The following is a 16,308-nucleotide window of genomic DNA, read 5'->3' on the forward strand; positions in this document are numbered from 1 at the left end:
TGATTGGGACTGGGTTCAGAAAGGGACAGTCATGGTCCAGAGTAGAGGCTCTCTGAGTGAATGGCCCCTTGGGTATAAGAAAACTTGCCTATTTAGTGGAGGACTGGCCCTCATGAGTAGAGGATGTGATGTGTTCTCAAGGTGATAATCTAAGTGATAAAGCCATAGTGGACATCTCCCGCTAGGGTGGGGCTCTGCGCCATCAGATGACACCATCCTAAGGAAGGGAGACCTTGGGCAGCGAAGCAAACATCACCTCGAGACCAGTGAGGGGGCATGTGACCCCTCCCCAATTGCGGTGATGGCCCCTACTGTATGCACTGCTCCTCTGCCCTCCAGTTCACCCACCACCCGCCTCTCTTGCTCCTACCATTGTGTCTGGTTTCACATTCTGATTTCTTTGCAGTGAAGCCTCTCCGATCTAAGCATCTAACAGTAATTCCTCCCTTTGCTCTCCCATCCCTGCCACACTGGGCATACAACGCTAGAGCTATTTGTACCTGGGCCCTGTCCTGTCCTGCAGTATCTCCAGGCAGAGCCTGCACAACAGTGGTCCAGGGCCAGTCCCTGGGGCTTCTGGAAGCCAAGGGGGTGTCTGGGTGGAAATGCTGGTGGAAGGGTGGTTCTGCTCCTGTGGAGATGGTTGTATGAAGAGGCTGCCGTCCGTCTTCCCTCCCAGCATCCCTGGACTTATGGGGCCTCCCCTGCCCCTCAATCAGCTCAGGTCCAATGCATGCCCAGCTGCTCCCGCAGCCTAAAAGAGCCCTGGAGACCAGACCAGCCTGAGGCTGCTGAATGAGGCACAGAGTTTAACATAGGGGATTTTCCAGTTCTGCAAGTAAGGAGCTTGGAAGTTGCCACTCTGTCCTAACAAGTAAAAAGCTGCACAGACTGAGAAATCGATGTCTCCTTGGGTCCCTAGGAGAGGCGAGGGCACATAGCCAGCCACTACTCTGAGACTGGAGACACGGACCACTTCATGGAGCAGAGACTAGGGGCTGGAAGCTGCCACAGAGCCCAGCCAGGGTGGGAACCCTGGACTGTAATTGATGAACTGCGGGAGGCTCACTGCTGAGTGCTGGAAACTCCAGGGCTGCAGTCACAGGAGAGTCTGCACAATTCTGTGGAGATTTGCCACCAGGAGCTCAAAAAGGTTCTTACAGTAAATGTCAGAGCAATATCCCCTCATGCTTCTGGAGGGGGAGGGGAAAGGAATTATTGTGAAATATGTGCCGAGCAGTTTGCTGTTAACAAAACCTGCCCTCGGGGGAACTAGTTAGCAGAGCTTAATCTGCTGTAGTGTAGTTACCAGGGCCTTGCTGATCAAATGGAGGGAGACACTCAATTCTAGGCCACTCTCGCCACCTCATCCCACATCAGGGGGAGAAAAGTCCAAAACATTTATGAAGGTCATAGTCTGGAGGCACAGGCTCACGGAGTCCTGAGACGATCACAGGCTGTAGAACATCACCTCCCCCTCCCCCGCCCCAGGTTGCCACCTAGTTACTCAAGGCTGGTTTATAACAGTTTTTCTCACCTGGTACTGAGGAAGGCTTTCTTATCTCTCGTTGCTGGGTCTTTGAAACTCTGCATTCAAATGGGTATATCTTTCCTTTTCTCCTTTGCCTTTCACTTCTCTTTTCATAGCTGTTTGTAAGGCCTCCTCAGACAACCATTTTGCCGTTTTGCATTTCTTTTTCTTGGGGATGGTCTTGATCCCTGCCTCCTGTACAATGTCACGAACCTCCGTCCATAGTTCTTCAGGCACTCTGTCTATCAGATCTAGGCCCTTGAATTTATTTGTCACTTGCACTGTATGGCTCAGATGGCAAAGTGTCTGCCTACAATGCAGGAGACCCAAGTTCAATCCCTGGGTCAGGAAGATCTCCTGGAGAAGGAAATGGCAACCCACTCCAGTACTCTTGCCTAGAAAATCCCATGGACGGAGGAACCTGGTAGGCTACAGTCCATGGGGTCGAAAAGAGTCGGACACGACTGAGCGGTTTCACTTTGCACTGTATAGTTGTAAGGGATTTGATTTAGGTCATACCTGAATGGTTTAGTGGTTTTCCCTACTTTCTTCAATTTAGGTCTGAATTTGGCAATAAGGAGTTCATGATCTGAGCCACAGTCAGCTCCCGTTCTTGTTTTTGCTGACTATATGGAGCTTCTCCATCTTTGGCTGCAAAGAATATAATCAGTCTGATTTTGGTATTGACCATCTGGTGATGTCCAAGTGTAGAGTCTTCTCTTGTGTTGTTGGAAGAGGGTGTTTGCTGTGGCCAGTGCATTCTCTTAACAAAGGTCTGTTAGCCTTTGCCCCGCTTCATTCTGTACTCCAAGGCCAAATTTGCCTGTTACTCCAGGCGTTTCTTGGGTGTTAGTTCTAGAAGGTCTTGTAGGTCTTCACAGAACTGTTCAATTTCAGCTTCTTCAGCATTACTGGGCATAGACTTGGATTACTGTGATAATGAATGATTTGCCTTGGAAATGAACAGAGATCATTCTGTCGTTTTTGAGATTGCATCCAAATACTGCATTTCAGACTTTCTTGTTGCCTATGATGGCTCCTCTATTTCTTCTAAGGGATTCTTGCCCACAGTACCAAGGGAACTTTTCATGCAAAGATGGGCACAATAAAGGATAGAAATGGTATGGACCTAACAGAAGCAGAAGATATTAAGAAGAGGTGGCAAGAATACACAGAAGAACTGTACAAAAAAGATCTTCAGGACCCAGTTAATCATGATGATGTGATCACTCACCTAGAGCCAGACATCCTGGAATGCAAAGTCAAGTGGCCCTTAGGACGGATCAGTACAAACAAAGCTAGTGGAGGTGATGGAATTCCAGCTTGGGCTATTTCAAGTTCTACAAGATGATGCTGTGAAAATGCTGCCCTCAGTATGCCAGCAATATTGGAAAGCTCAGCAGTGGCCAAGGACTGGAAAAGGTCAGTTTTCATTCCAATCCCAAAGAAAAGCAATGCTAAAGAATGCTCAAACTACCACACAATTGCACTCATTTCACACACTAGCAAAGTAATGCTCAAAATTCTCCAAGCAAGGCTTCAACAGTACATGAACTGCGAACTTACAGAGATGTTCAAGCTGTATTTAGAAAACACAGAGGAATCAGAGATCAAGTTGCTAACATCTGTTGGATCATCGAAAAAGCAAGAAAGTTCCAGAAAAACATCTGCTTTATTGGCTATGCCAAAGCCTTTTACTGTGTGGATCACAACAAACTGTGGAAAATTCTTAAAGAAATGGAAATACCAGACCACCTGACTTGCCTCCTGAGAAATCTGTATGCAGGTTCAAGAAGCAATAGTTAGAATGGACATGGAACAACAGACTGGTTCCAAATCGGGAAAGGAATACATCAAGGTTGTATATTGTTACCCTGCTTATTATTTAACTTATATGCAGGGTACATCATGAGAAATGCTGTACTGAATGAAGCACAAGCTGGAATCAAGATCGCCGGGAGAAATATCAATAACCTCAGATATGCAGATGACACCACCCTTATGGCAGAAAGTGAAGAAGAACTAAAGAGCCTCTTGATGAAAGTAAAAGAGGAGAGTGAAAAAGTTGGCTTAAAACTCAACATTCAGAAAACTAATATCATGGCATCTGGTCCCATCACTTCATGGCAAATATATGAGAAAACAGTGGAAACAGTGGCAGACTTTATTTTGGGGGGCTCCAAAATCACTGCAGATGGTGACTGCAGCCATGAAATTAAAAGACGCTTGCTCCTTAGAAGAAGTTATGACCAACCTAGACAACATATTAAAAAGCAGTGACATTACTTTGCCAACAAAGGTCCGTCAATCAAAGCTATGGTTTTTCCAGTAGTCATGTATAGATGTGAGAGTTGGACTATAAAGAAGGCTGAGCACCGAAGAATTGATGCTTTTGAACTGTGATATTGGAGAAGACTCTTGAGAGTCTCTTGGACTGCAAGGAGATCCAACCAGTCCATTCTGAAGGAGATCAGTCCTAGGTGTTCATTGGAAGGACTGATGCTGAAGCTGAAGCTCCAATACTTTGGCCACCTGATGTGAAGAACTGACTCATTTGAAAAGACCATGATGCTGGGAAAGATTAAAGGCAGGAAGATAAGGGAACAACAGAGGATGAGATGGTTGAATGGCATCAGCAACTCAATGGACATGAGTCTGAGTAAACTCCAGGAGTTGGTGATGGAGAGGGAGGCCTGGCATGCTTCAGTTCATGGGGTCACGAACAGTCAGACATGACTGAGCAACTGAGCTGAACTGAACTTAACCTGGTACATCATAGCTGGGTATCACAACAACAGAAACAACAACAACAACTACTACAACAACAAAATTACAAGACATATCAGGGACTTCCCTGGCAATCCAGTGATTATGATTTTGCCTCCCAATGCAGGCAGTGTGGATTCAATCCCTGGTTGGGTAGCTAAGATCCCATATGCCTCTTGGCAAAAAAAAAAACCCATAAAATAGAAGCAATATTGTAACAAATTCAGTAAAGACTGAAAATGGTCCACTTAAAAAATCTTTTATGAAAAAAGGTATATCAAGAAACAAAGCAAAAAAAAAAATTGAAAGCACACACAGACACAAACAAACCATCATTTGAAGAGGCAGAGCAAGCTTCACCATGAAATGTGGCAAGAATGTTGGAATTATTAGACTGAGAATTTAAAGCAACTATGAATAATATGCTAAGGGTTCTAATGGATATAGTAGGCAGCTTGCAGAAAAGATAGGCAGAGTAAGCAGAGAGATGGAGATCCCAAGAAAGAACCAAAAAAAAAAAAAACAAAAAACTGCTAGAGATCAGGAGTAATATAACAGGAAAGAAGGATACTTTTGGATACTTTGATGGGCTTGTTAGTAAACTGGACACAGCTGCTGAAAGAATCTGTAAACTAGAGGATATTATCAATAGAATCCTCAAAAAGCAAAGAGAACAAAGACTACAACAAGGAAAACAATACACAAAACCAGGGAATAAGTACAGAAAGCTTCATATATAAATAATGGGAACACCAGAAAGAGAAGAAAGAGCAGAAGAAATATTTAAAACACTCATGATGGAGAAATTGCCCAAGTTAATGTCGAACACTAAACCACAGATCCAAGAACTCAGAGAATGCTGATCAGGAAAATACTAAACACCCCAAAATGAAAACATCTCCCACCTTACACAAAAACACCCCCAAAACAAAACTTCAGTCCTCCCCTCCAAAACAAGACAAAGCCAAAACTATACCTCTATAGAGTATTATTTTCAAACTATAGAAAATCAAAGATAAAAATAAAATCCTCAAAGAAGCCAGAGGAGAAAAATGAGTCTATAGAGCAGCAAAAATGAGAATATTGCCTGACTTCTCCATGCAAGCAAGAAGAGAGTAGAGTGAAATATTTAAAGTGTTGAGAGAAAAAATACAAAGGAGCACTGAAGTGAAGATAAATAAGTGAAGGTAAAATAAACATTTTTATTAACTCTTAACTGATTTGATAGATAAGTTAGTTCAAAATAATAATTAAAACAATTGTATTGAATACATATGCCTGTGTATAAGTGAGAAGGACGGCGATGATATAAGGGAATAATTAAGGAGATTTTGTTATTAGAAGGTACGGCACCTGTGAAGAGGTATAGTGTTGTTTGAAACTGGAATTAGATTAGTTGTAAAGATATATTGCAAACTCTAGGGCAGCCACTAAAAACAGTAAATAAAGAGGAAAGAAAGTAAAAGTGAAGTCGCTCGGTCGTGTCCAACTCTTTGCAACCCCATGGACTGTAGCCTACTAGGCTCCTCCGTCCATGGGATTTTCCAGGCAAGAATACTGGAGTGGGTAGCCATTCCCTTCTCCAAGGAATCTTCCTGACCCAGAGATAGAACGCTGGGTCTCCTTCATTGGAGGCAGATTCTTTACCGTCTGAGCCACCAGGGAAAGTAGTAAAGAAGGGCATTACATAATGATAAAGAGAATTCTCTAAGAAGATTTAACAATCCTTAATATGTATGCACTAACAACAGAGTAGCAAACTACACAAGACAAAAACTAATAGAACTGCAAGAAGAAGTAGCTGAATCCACTATCCTAGTTCGAGATTTTTGCACTCCTCTATAATAAGTGGACAGACCCATCAGACAAAAAGGCAGTAAGAACACAGTTGACCTCACAAACACCATCAATCACCTGGATTTAAGTAACATCTATAGACAACTTCATCCAGCAACAGCAGAATACACATTGTTCTCAGACTCACATGGAACATTTACCAAGACAGGCCACATTCTGGGGCATAGAACACAATTTAACAGATTTGAGTGAAATAATGCAGTGTCTGGTCTGAGACACTGGATTAAACTAGAAATCAATAACTTTTTTTTTTTTTTTCCAGAAAGTAACCTGGAAAATCCCAGAATACATGGAGATTAAAAAACACATTTCTAAATAACATGTGGGTCAAAGAAGAAATCTCAGGAGAAATTTAAAAGTGAAGTGAAAGTGGCTTAGTCGTATCTGACTCTTTGCTACCCCATGCATTATACAGTCCATGGAATTCTCCAGGCCAGAATACTGGAGTGGGTAGCCTTCCCCTTCTCGAGGGTATCTTCCCAACCCAGGGATCAAACCCAGGTCTCCTGCATTGCAGGCAAATTCTTTACCAGCTGAGCCACAAGGGAAGCCCAATTTAAAAGTAGTTTGAACTAAATGAGAATGAAAACAAAACTTTTCAAAATCTGTGGGTTGCAACAAAAGCAGTACTTAGGGGAGATTTTACAGCATTGAAAACATCTAAAATCAATAAACTTTCACCCTAGCAAACTAGAAAATGAGCAAATTAAATAGAAAATAAGCAGAAGAAAAGAAATAATTCAAGGAGAAATCATTGAAATTGGAAATAAGAATTCAGTAGAGAAAATCAATAAATGAATGCTAGTTCTTTGAAAAGATCAATAAAATTGATGCGCCTCTAGCCAGGCTAACCACAAGAGAGAGATAGGAGACAAAGTACCAATATCAGAAATGAAAGAAGGAACATCACTGTAGATCTTATAGACATTAAAAGGATAATAAAGGAGTACTGTGAACAACTCTATGCCCACAGACTTGATAACCTAGGTAAAACAGATCAATTCCTTAAAATAAAAAATCTATCAAAACTCACTCAAGAAGAAATAGTCCAAATAGGCTTATATCTATTAAAGAAATTGGATCAGTAGTTAATAACCTTCCAAACAGAAAGCAGCGAATCCAGATGGGTTCAATGGTGAATTCTCTCAAACATTTAAGGAAGAAATTATACCAATTCTCTACAGTTTATTTCAGAGGACAGAAGCAGAAGAAATACATTCTAAATCATTTTATAAGGCCAGTATTTCTCTACAATTAAAACCAGATAAGAAAACTACAGATCAATACTTCTCATGAACATAGATGCAAAATTTTCAATAAAATGTTAGCAAATTGAATCCAGCAATGTTCAAAAACAATTATATATTAATACCTCAACCAGCTGGGATTTATCCCAGGTATGGGAGCCTCAATATTTGGAAATTAATTAATGTAACCCACCACATCAACAGACTATGTTGTATCACTAGATGCAGGAAACCTTTGACAAAACCTGACACCCAGTAATGATAATCACTGAACAAATGAAATTTGAAATAAAAAATGCAATATAATCTAAAAATGAAATATGTATGTATAAAGCTAACAAAATTATGCATAAGATGTATATGAAGAAAACTAAAATGTTGATGAATGAAATCAAAGAACTAAATAAATGGAGAGATGTGCCATGTTCATGGATAGGAAGATTCAATACTGTCAAGATGTCAGTTCTTCCCAATTTGATCTATAGATTCAATACAGTTCTAATCAAAACCCCGGCAAGTTATTTTATAGATATTTACAAACTGATTCTAAATTTTAAATGGAGAGACAAAAGGACAGACTCAGTTCAGTTCAGTTCAGTCGCTCAGTTGTGTCCAACTCTTTGCGACCCCATGAATCACAGCATGCCAGGCCTCCCTGTCCATCACCATCTCCCGGAGTTCACTCAGACTCAAGTCCATCGAGTCCGTGATGCCATCCAGCCATCTCATCCTCTGTCGTCCCCTTCTCCTGCCCCCAATCCCTCCCAGCATCAGAGTCTTTTCCAGTGAGTCAACTCTTCGCATGAGGTGGCCAAAGTACTGGAGTTTCAGCTTCAGGATCATTCCCTCCAAAGAAATCCCAGGGCTGATCTCCTTCAGAATGGACTGGTTGGATCTCCTTGCAGTCCAAGGGACTCTCAAGAGTCTTCTCCAACACCACAGTGTAAAAGCATCAATTCTTTGGCGCTCAGCTTTCTTCAGACTAACCAATAAAATACTGTAGAACAAATCTGGAAGACTGACGCCACCCAACTTTAAGACTTAATATAAAGCTATAGTAATCAAGACAGCATGGTACCTGTGGGATAATAGATGATTAGGTCAATGGAACAGAATAGAGTGCCCAGAAATATAGCTACATAAATATGGGCAACTGATCTTCAACAAAAGAAAAAGGCAATACAATAGATAGAGCAAAGGCAGTCTTTTCAAAGAATGGTGCTGGAACAACTGTACATCCACATGTGAAAAATGAATCCCAACTCACTTCATAAAGATTAACTCAAAATGGATCATAAACCTAAATGTAAAACATAAAACTCCTGGAAGATAGCACAGGATGACATTGCATATGGTGAATACTTTTTAGATACAGCATCAAAGGCATGGTCAATGAAAAAAATAATTGATAAGCCAGACTTCATTGCATTAAGACTGCTGCTCTGTGAAAGAAAGTGTCAAGAGAATGAGAACACAAGCCATTAACTGGAAGAAAATATTTGCAAAAGTCACATCTGATAGGTGAACTCTTCAAACTTAACTATAAGAAACTCAAATAACTCTTCAAACTCAACAAATGAAAAACTGGACCAAAGCCCTTAAGACCTCACCAAAAAAGATAGACAGATGGCAAAGAAATATAAGGAAAGATGTTCCGTTCACATGCCATCGGGGAAATGCAAATTTAAACAACAGTGAGCTATCACTCTACAGCAACTCAGATGGCTGAGCTTGAGAACACTGACAATACCAGTGCTGGAAAGGATGTGGAGAGATGGGAACTCTCCTTCATTGCTGGTGGGGATGCAAAATGGTGCAGCTACTTGGGAAGACACACTGTTAACATAAAATCCAGCAGCCATCTTTGGTATTTGTTTACTCAAATGAGATGAAATTTTATGTCCATATACACGCACACACACTTATAGCAGCTTTATTGATAACTTGGAAGCAATTAAGAAGTCCTTCAATAGGTGAATGGCTAAACAAACTCTGGAAGAAACAGACAGTGGAATACTAACTCAGTGCTAAAAAAGAAATGATCCATCAAGTCATGAAAAGACATGGAGGAATCTTTAAAATTAATGATTAAGTGAAAAGAAGCCAATCTGGAAAGGCTACATACTGTGTGAGTCCAACCTCGTGACATTTTGGAAGAGGCAAAACTATGGGGAAAGTAAAAGGGCTGGTTGCTAGTGACTGAGGTGAGAGAGGGATGAACAGGTGGAGCACAGAGGACTTTAGGGCAGTGAGGCTACTCTGTATGAATCTGTAATGGTGGACACATGTCATTCTACATTTAGTCAAGTCCATGGAGTGTACTTTGCCAACAAAGGTCCATATAGTCAAAGCTGTGGTTTTTCCAGTAGTTGTGTATGAATGTGAGAGTTGGACCATAAAGAAGGCTGAGTGCTGAAGACTTGATGTTTTCGAACTGTGGTGCTGAAGAAGACTCTTGAGAATCCCTTGGACTGCAAGGGTATCAAACCAGTCAATCCTAAAGGAAATCAAACCTGAATCTTCATTGGAAGGACTGATGCTGAAGCTGAAGCTCCAATACTTTGGCCACCTGATGTGAAGACCTGACTTACTGGAAAAGATCCTGATGCTGGGAAAGATTGAAGGCAAGAGGAAACCGGGACGACAGAGGATGAGATGGTTGGATGGCATCACTGACTCAATGGACACAAGTTTGAGCAAACTCAGGGAGACGGTGAAGGACAGGGAAACCTCATGTGCTGCGGTCTATGGGGTCGAAAAGAGCTGGACATGACTGAGTGACTGAACAACAAGAACAATGGAATGTACAACACCAAGAGTGACCCTGATGAACTTTGGATGGTAATAAGAGTTGACTCATTGGAAAAGACTCTGATGCTGGGAGGGATTGGGGGCAGGAGGAGAAGGGGACGACAGAGGATGAGATGGCTGGATGGCATCACTGACTCGATGGACATGAGTCTGAGTGAACTCCGGGAGTTGGTGATGGACGGGAGGCCTGGCGTGCTGCGATTCACGGGGTTGCAAAGAGTTGGACACGACTGAGCGACTGAACTGAACTGAACTGAACTGAACTGAATGTGTCAGTATAGGTCCATCAGTTGTAACGACTGTTCCAGTGCGGTGGGGGATGTTAACAGTGAGGTAGACAGGGGTACATAGAACTCTCTATACCTTCTTAATTTGTTGAGACGTTGAAACCACTCTTTTTTTTGGGGGGGGGGGCGAAGTTCTTGTTAAAAAAAGAAGTCCAATTCTCGCTTGGACTATATGATCAGATTTGCTGAACTTGAAACCAGGCTAGTGTGGCCTCTGACAACTGCTTAACCTGTGTGTGCCTCAGTTTCCACACCTGTAAAGCAGCTATAGTAACAGTCCTGACCCTCAGAGTGACTGTGAGAGTTAATAAGGTAGTACATGAAAAGCATGTAGCCCCGTGTCTGCTGACAGAGTGAAAGTGAAAGTCACTCAGTCATGTCCGACTCTTTGCGACCCCATGGATACAGTCCATGGAATTCTCCAGACCAGAATACTGGAATGGGTAGCCATTCCATTCTCCAGGGGATCTTCCCAACCCAGGGATTGAACCCAGATTTCCCGCACGTTGCAGGCAGATTCTTTACCAGCTGAACCACCAGGGAAGCCCAAGAATACTGGAGTGGGTAGCCTATCCCTTCTTCAGGGTCTTCCTGACCCAGGAATTGAACCGGGTTCTCCTTCATTTCAGGATTCTTTACCAGCTGAGCTACCAAGGAAGCCCAGAAAGAGAGAGGGAGATTTATTATTTACAACTGGTTTGTTGAACAGTCTGAACCAGTGAGGAACACACAGGAAGTGGCTTGATCTTCCTCCAACCCTGGGCTTCTTTCAAATGAATTCTTTCCCATCTTCCTTCTCTGCCCCTTGACAACATCTCAGCAAGCCAGCTCCCTTCAGCATGCCCAGCAGTTGTTGTTTCTATGGCTGTGCTGGGTCTTCATTGGTGTGCCTGGTTGTGTCAAGTGGGGACTACTCAGCAGTGCACGGGCTTCTGACTATGGTGGCTTCTCTTGTGAGAAGGCTCTAGGGCACATGGGCTTCGGGAGTCTCAGCAGGCAGGCTCAGTAGTCCTGGTTCCCAGGCTCTGGAGCTCAGGCTCAGTAATTGTGGCACCCAGGCTTAGCTGCTCCACAGTATGTGGGATCCTCCGGGACCAGAGATTAAACTCGTCTCCCACATTTGCAGACAGATTCTTTACCACTGAGCCATGAGGGAAGCCCTTGCCCAGCAGTTTTAATTAGAAGAACAAGCTCTGTTTCTATAAAAATAACTCACTTCCAGGCATGAAGGAATCTAGTCCAGTCTCAATCAAAATTCAAATCTCACATCCAAGCCAGACTCCTGGGCAGGCCCTGAGACCAGGCCAGCGCTGAGAGAGGAGCACCATGCCCCTCTCCAATTCCTCGCTGTTCCTCTTCCTCTCTGGGAGATTAGAGAAAGGGAGCAAAACAGCTTTTTTCTTTCTAACTCAAGTAGCTCTGTGGCGGCTGTCCCCACTTGGCAGTTCTCCAGCGCTACCTGTCTTGACGGCCATGTTCTGTGGTTTCCTTGGAGGCTCCTGGGCCCATGCAGACTGCAGTTTCTTAACCTGGGAGATGCCATCTTTAGATAATCTCTTGCAACCCATTTCAGTAGGTTCATTTCCTCTGCGCCCCCTCTCCCCACCCTGACGCACCCCTCCCTTTCTCTTTCTCTGTGCCCCCAGAGCCTAAACCCTGAGCCTCTGGGCTTCCTCCCTCACTCACCTGTGGTTCAGCCCATGGAGGCTTCAGCAGGAGACAGGAGGGTAAAAGCCAGCCCACCCCACCTCCCAGCACGAGCCCTCTCTGGGCTCAGGATGCCCTTGACCTCTGTCCCTGGAGCGGGAATGGCTCTCTATTGTCACCAGTCCTCGAGTCTGGCATCCACCAGAAGGGGCACCTTCAGAGAAATTCTGGGAATTCCCTGGTTGGTCTTTCCAGTGTTTAGGACTTGGCATTCCCATGGCTGGGGCCTGGGTTCAGTCCCTGGCTGGGGAACTGAGATCCTGCAGGCCTCACAGCATGGCCATGAAAGGAAAAAAAAAAAGAAAGAAAGAAAAATTCTTCAAAAGACATCACATGGTGTTCCCTATCAGAAAGAGTTATCAGCAGCATGCAGGTCGACAAAGGACTTGCACGTGTACACAGGACTCCTGTGCATCAAGAGAAAGAAAACGTGAACATGGACAGGACTTGAGTAGGCATGTCACAAGAGAATGAATCGAAATATCCTTTCATGTGTTTCATAAACAGAAAAAACGGTTCCACTTTGTCGGTCATCAGGAAAATGAGAGTGAAGTATGGGTGCACACTCACTTGAGTGGCGGAAATGAGAGTGGTGGAAAATGCCAAGTGCTGGTGAGGCTGCGGAGCAGCTGGGACACCCTGCACTTCTAGGGGCCGGGGGAGAGTGTGAGCATTTTGGAAAGGTCCTTGCTGTGTCCACTGACATTGAGCATACACACACCCTACTCCCCGGCAGCTCTGTTCTCAGGAGAACTCCCAACAGAAACGTGTGCAGTGGTCATTAAAAGACATGTGTAGCAGCGCTACTTTTTTTTTTTTTTTTTTCAATTTAAAGAAGTATTTATTTGCTTGTTTTGGCTTTGGCTGCCCTGGGTCTTCATTGCTTCACGAGCTTTCTCTGGTTGTGGTGCGTGGACTTCTCATTGCTGTGGCTTCTCTTGTTGCAAAGCGTGGGCTTAGTTGCTCCGAACCACGTGGGATCCTCCTGGACCAAGAATCACTCCCAGCTTCCCTGCATTGGCAGGTGGATTCCTACCCGCTGGATCACCAGGGAAGCCCCTAGCAGCGCTACTGTTAACCACCCTAAACTAGATACCAGGCACATGTGTGTTGACCGCTGAACGTGCCCATGAATTGTGGTGCCGCCACTCAGCGGAGGACGGCACAGCGTTGAGAATCAGTGATCTTCACGGACAGGCAACATACGTATGACTTACAAATATGCTACTGAGTGAAAGAACAGAGATTCAGAAGAAGACACTGTGTATGATTCCACTTAGAGAGTTTAAAAGCAGGCAGGACTCCTCCTAGCTGTGAAGAGTGCCAGAAATGGTCGTCATGGCTGGGTCGGGCTGAGGGGCAGTTGAAATGTCTGGTCAGCAGGAAATGGTCCACTTCTCTGTCTGGGGCTCATAACACAGAGGTGCTCAGTTTGCAAACCTGCTTGAGCTGTACTCAGACCTGTACTTTTCTGCGAGTACTTTATACTCGAGTAAAAAAGGTCTTTTTGTCCTTATCAACAAGCAGGCTGTAACACTTAGACCTCTGTGTGGAATGACCCTCAGCCCTCACCTCACACCACATTTTAGCATTAACTCGCTGTGGATCGCAGTCCTCAGAGTAAGAGCTAAACTATGCAACTTTGAGAAGAAAAGATAGGAGAATGTGTATCTATAGGCACATGTGTTAGGAAAATCTGTACCCGCTACAACACAAGAAGCACCCAGTATAAGAGAAAAAGAATTAATAAATGGGACCTCATCAAAGTTTTAAAACTTTTGTTCTTCAAAAGATGGTATAGGGACTTCCCTCTCAGTTCAGTGGTTAAGACTTCACCTTCCAGTGCAGACGGCACCAGTTTGATCCCTGGTAGGAGAACTAAGATCCCACATGCCACTGGGCAGCTAAGCCCATGTACCACAAAGAGAGAGCCTCTGCACTACAACTAAGACCCAATGCCCCCCAAAATAAATAAGTGTTTTTTAAATTTTAAGAAGACTGTTTTTTTTTTAATTTAAAAAAAGCAAAGACACACTGCAGACTAGGAGAAAATACTTGCAAAGTCATATCTGACAAATCACTTGTATTGTTCAGATTACACAAAGAGTGAGCTGTTCTTATACCTCATAAAACAAAGATAAAAAACTCAAAAGTCAGAAAAATTTGAATGAGGCTTGAAACTTCTAATCCAATTTGAATATAAAGAAATACTATGTTGTAAAAAAACACACAAGAAATTAGCATATGAACAGTATCATTAAAGTACAGATTTTATTCAAATTTCACAAAGTTTTAGGCTAATGTCCATTATTTGTTTTCTTACCTTATTCAAGACTCCACATTGTCTTTAATTGCATTTAATAGCTTCAGCTGCATGCAACAAGTACTGGTAAATTCTCTTTTCATTTTTATTCTATTACAAGTATTTTCTAAAAAAAAAAAAAAAAGGCTAAATATTTGAATAGACACTTCACCAAATATATGTATAAGGCAAATGAGCATATGAGAAGACTCTCAGTAGTAGCATCAGTTGTTAGGGAAATGAAATTAAAACCCCATGAGACACCTCTACACCCCTAATAGGTTGGCTGCAATTCTAAAAGAGTTCCTATACCAAGTCCTGGCAAGGATTTGGAGGAAATGGGACCTGCATACACTGCCGACGAGAATGCACAGTGATACAGGCACTTTGGGAAGGTCTGCCAGCTTTCTTTAATGTTAAACACACACTTAACATGTGATATGTGCCTCAGAGAAATGAAAACATATGTCCACACAAAGATCTGTATATGAATATTTATAGCCCGTTTTTCATAATCACCCCAAAACAGAAACAAAATGTCCTTCCACAGAGAACAGATGAACAAAGGGTACACTATGCAGAAATAAAAACAAGCCACAGGCTCATGCAGTCGACATGGGTGAATCTGAAAAACATGCCAAGTGAACAAGGTCAGACACACAAGACTTCTCACCCTGTGATCTCATCACAGGACCTTCTATAAAAGGCACGGAGGACACAGCGTGTCAGTGGAGGCAGAAGGCAGGACTGGCTGCAGAAGAGCACAGGGGCTTTGGGGGGTCATGTATTAATAAATCTTGTACTTCTCATTCGTGGTGGTGGCTATACACCTGTAAACATTTAGCAAAACTCATTAAATGTTGCATCCAGTGAGAATGAATTTCATTTTATGTAAATTTCATCTCAATAACTGAGTTGAGGGCAGGAGGAGGAGGGGGCGGCAGAGGATGAGATGGTTGGATGGCATCATCGACTCAGTGAACATGAGTTTGAGCAAACTCGGGAGACAGTGGGGCTTCCCAGGTGGGTCAGTGGTAAAGAACCCACCTGTGAATGCAGGCGACACAGAGATGCGAGCTCCATCCCGGGGTCAGGAAGATCACTTAGAAGAGGAAGTGGCAACTCACTCCAGTATTCTTGCCTGGAAAATTCTATGGACAGAGGAGCCTGGCAGGCTACAGTCCATGTGGTTGCAAAGAGTCAGACACGACTTAGCAACTGAACAGCAACACCTCAATAAACAGGATTCTATAAATCTCTTCGTTTTAACCACCTGGGGTAAGTTTCTGGGGGGAACTTGGCCAGAACAATGCCTCTCCTGGTAAGCCAGCCTCCAGGGGAGGGCTCGAGCCACCCACCAAAGGCCTGAGTGAGGGCCGTCCCCCTGCTCCCCCTGGCTGGGCCTGCAGTCTCGTACTGTTCAAGCACTTGGACTTATCTAGGAGCAAGGTTACCCTCTGCACTTTTCCACCAGGGAGCACTCACCAGGTATCTCCCAAGGAAACCTGCTCATTGCAGGGGGTGTGCCAATGTGTACCTGGGAAACATGATGCCCATCTTTCTTCCATGGGGCACCCCATTTCTAAAGGACCCTCCCTCACCTGGCCTAAGGGACACCCCCCAGGTTTCCCAGACAGGCAGTGACCTCACTTGACCCCACTCCTCTCTCAAGTTTCCACAAGGGGTTGGCAGATGCCCCCAAAGTAAGCGCCACAGAATCAGTTTCACCTTTTTAGCAAAGCCCAGAATGGGAGCTGCTGGTACTCTATTGACAACATGGAAGGTGCTTCTTTGCTGTCG

This window comes from Ovis canadensis, chromosome 18, assembly GCF_042477335.2.
Source record: "Ovis canadensis isolate MfBH-ARS-UI-01 breed Bighorn chromosome 18, ARS-UI_OviCan_v2, whole genome shotgun sequence".
NCBI lineage: Eukaryota > Metazoa > Chordata > Mammalia > Artiodactyla > Bovidae > Ovis > Ovis canadensis.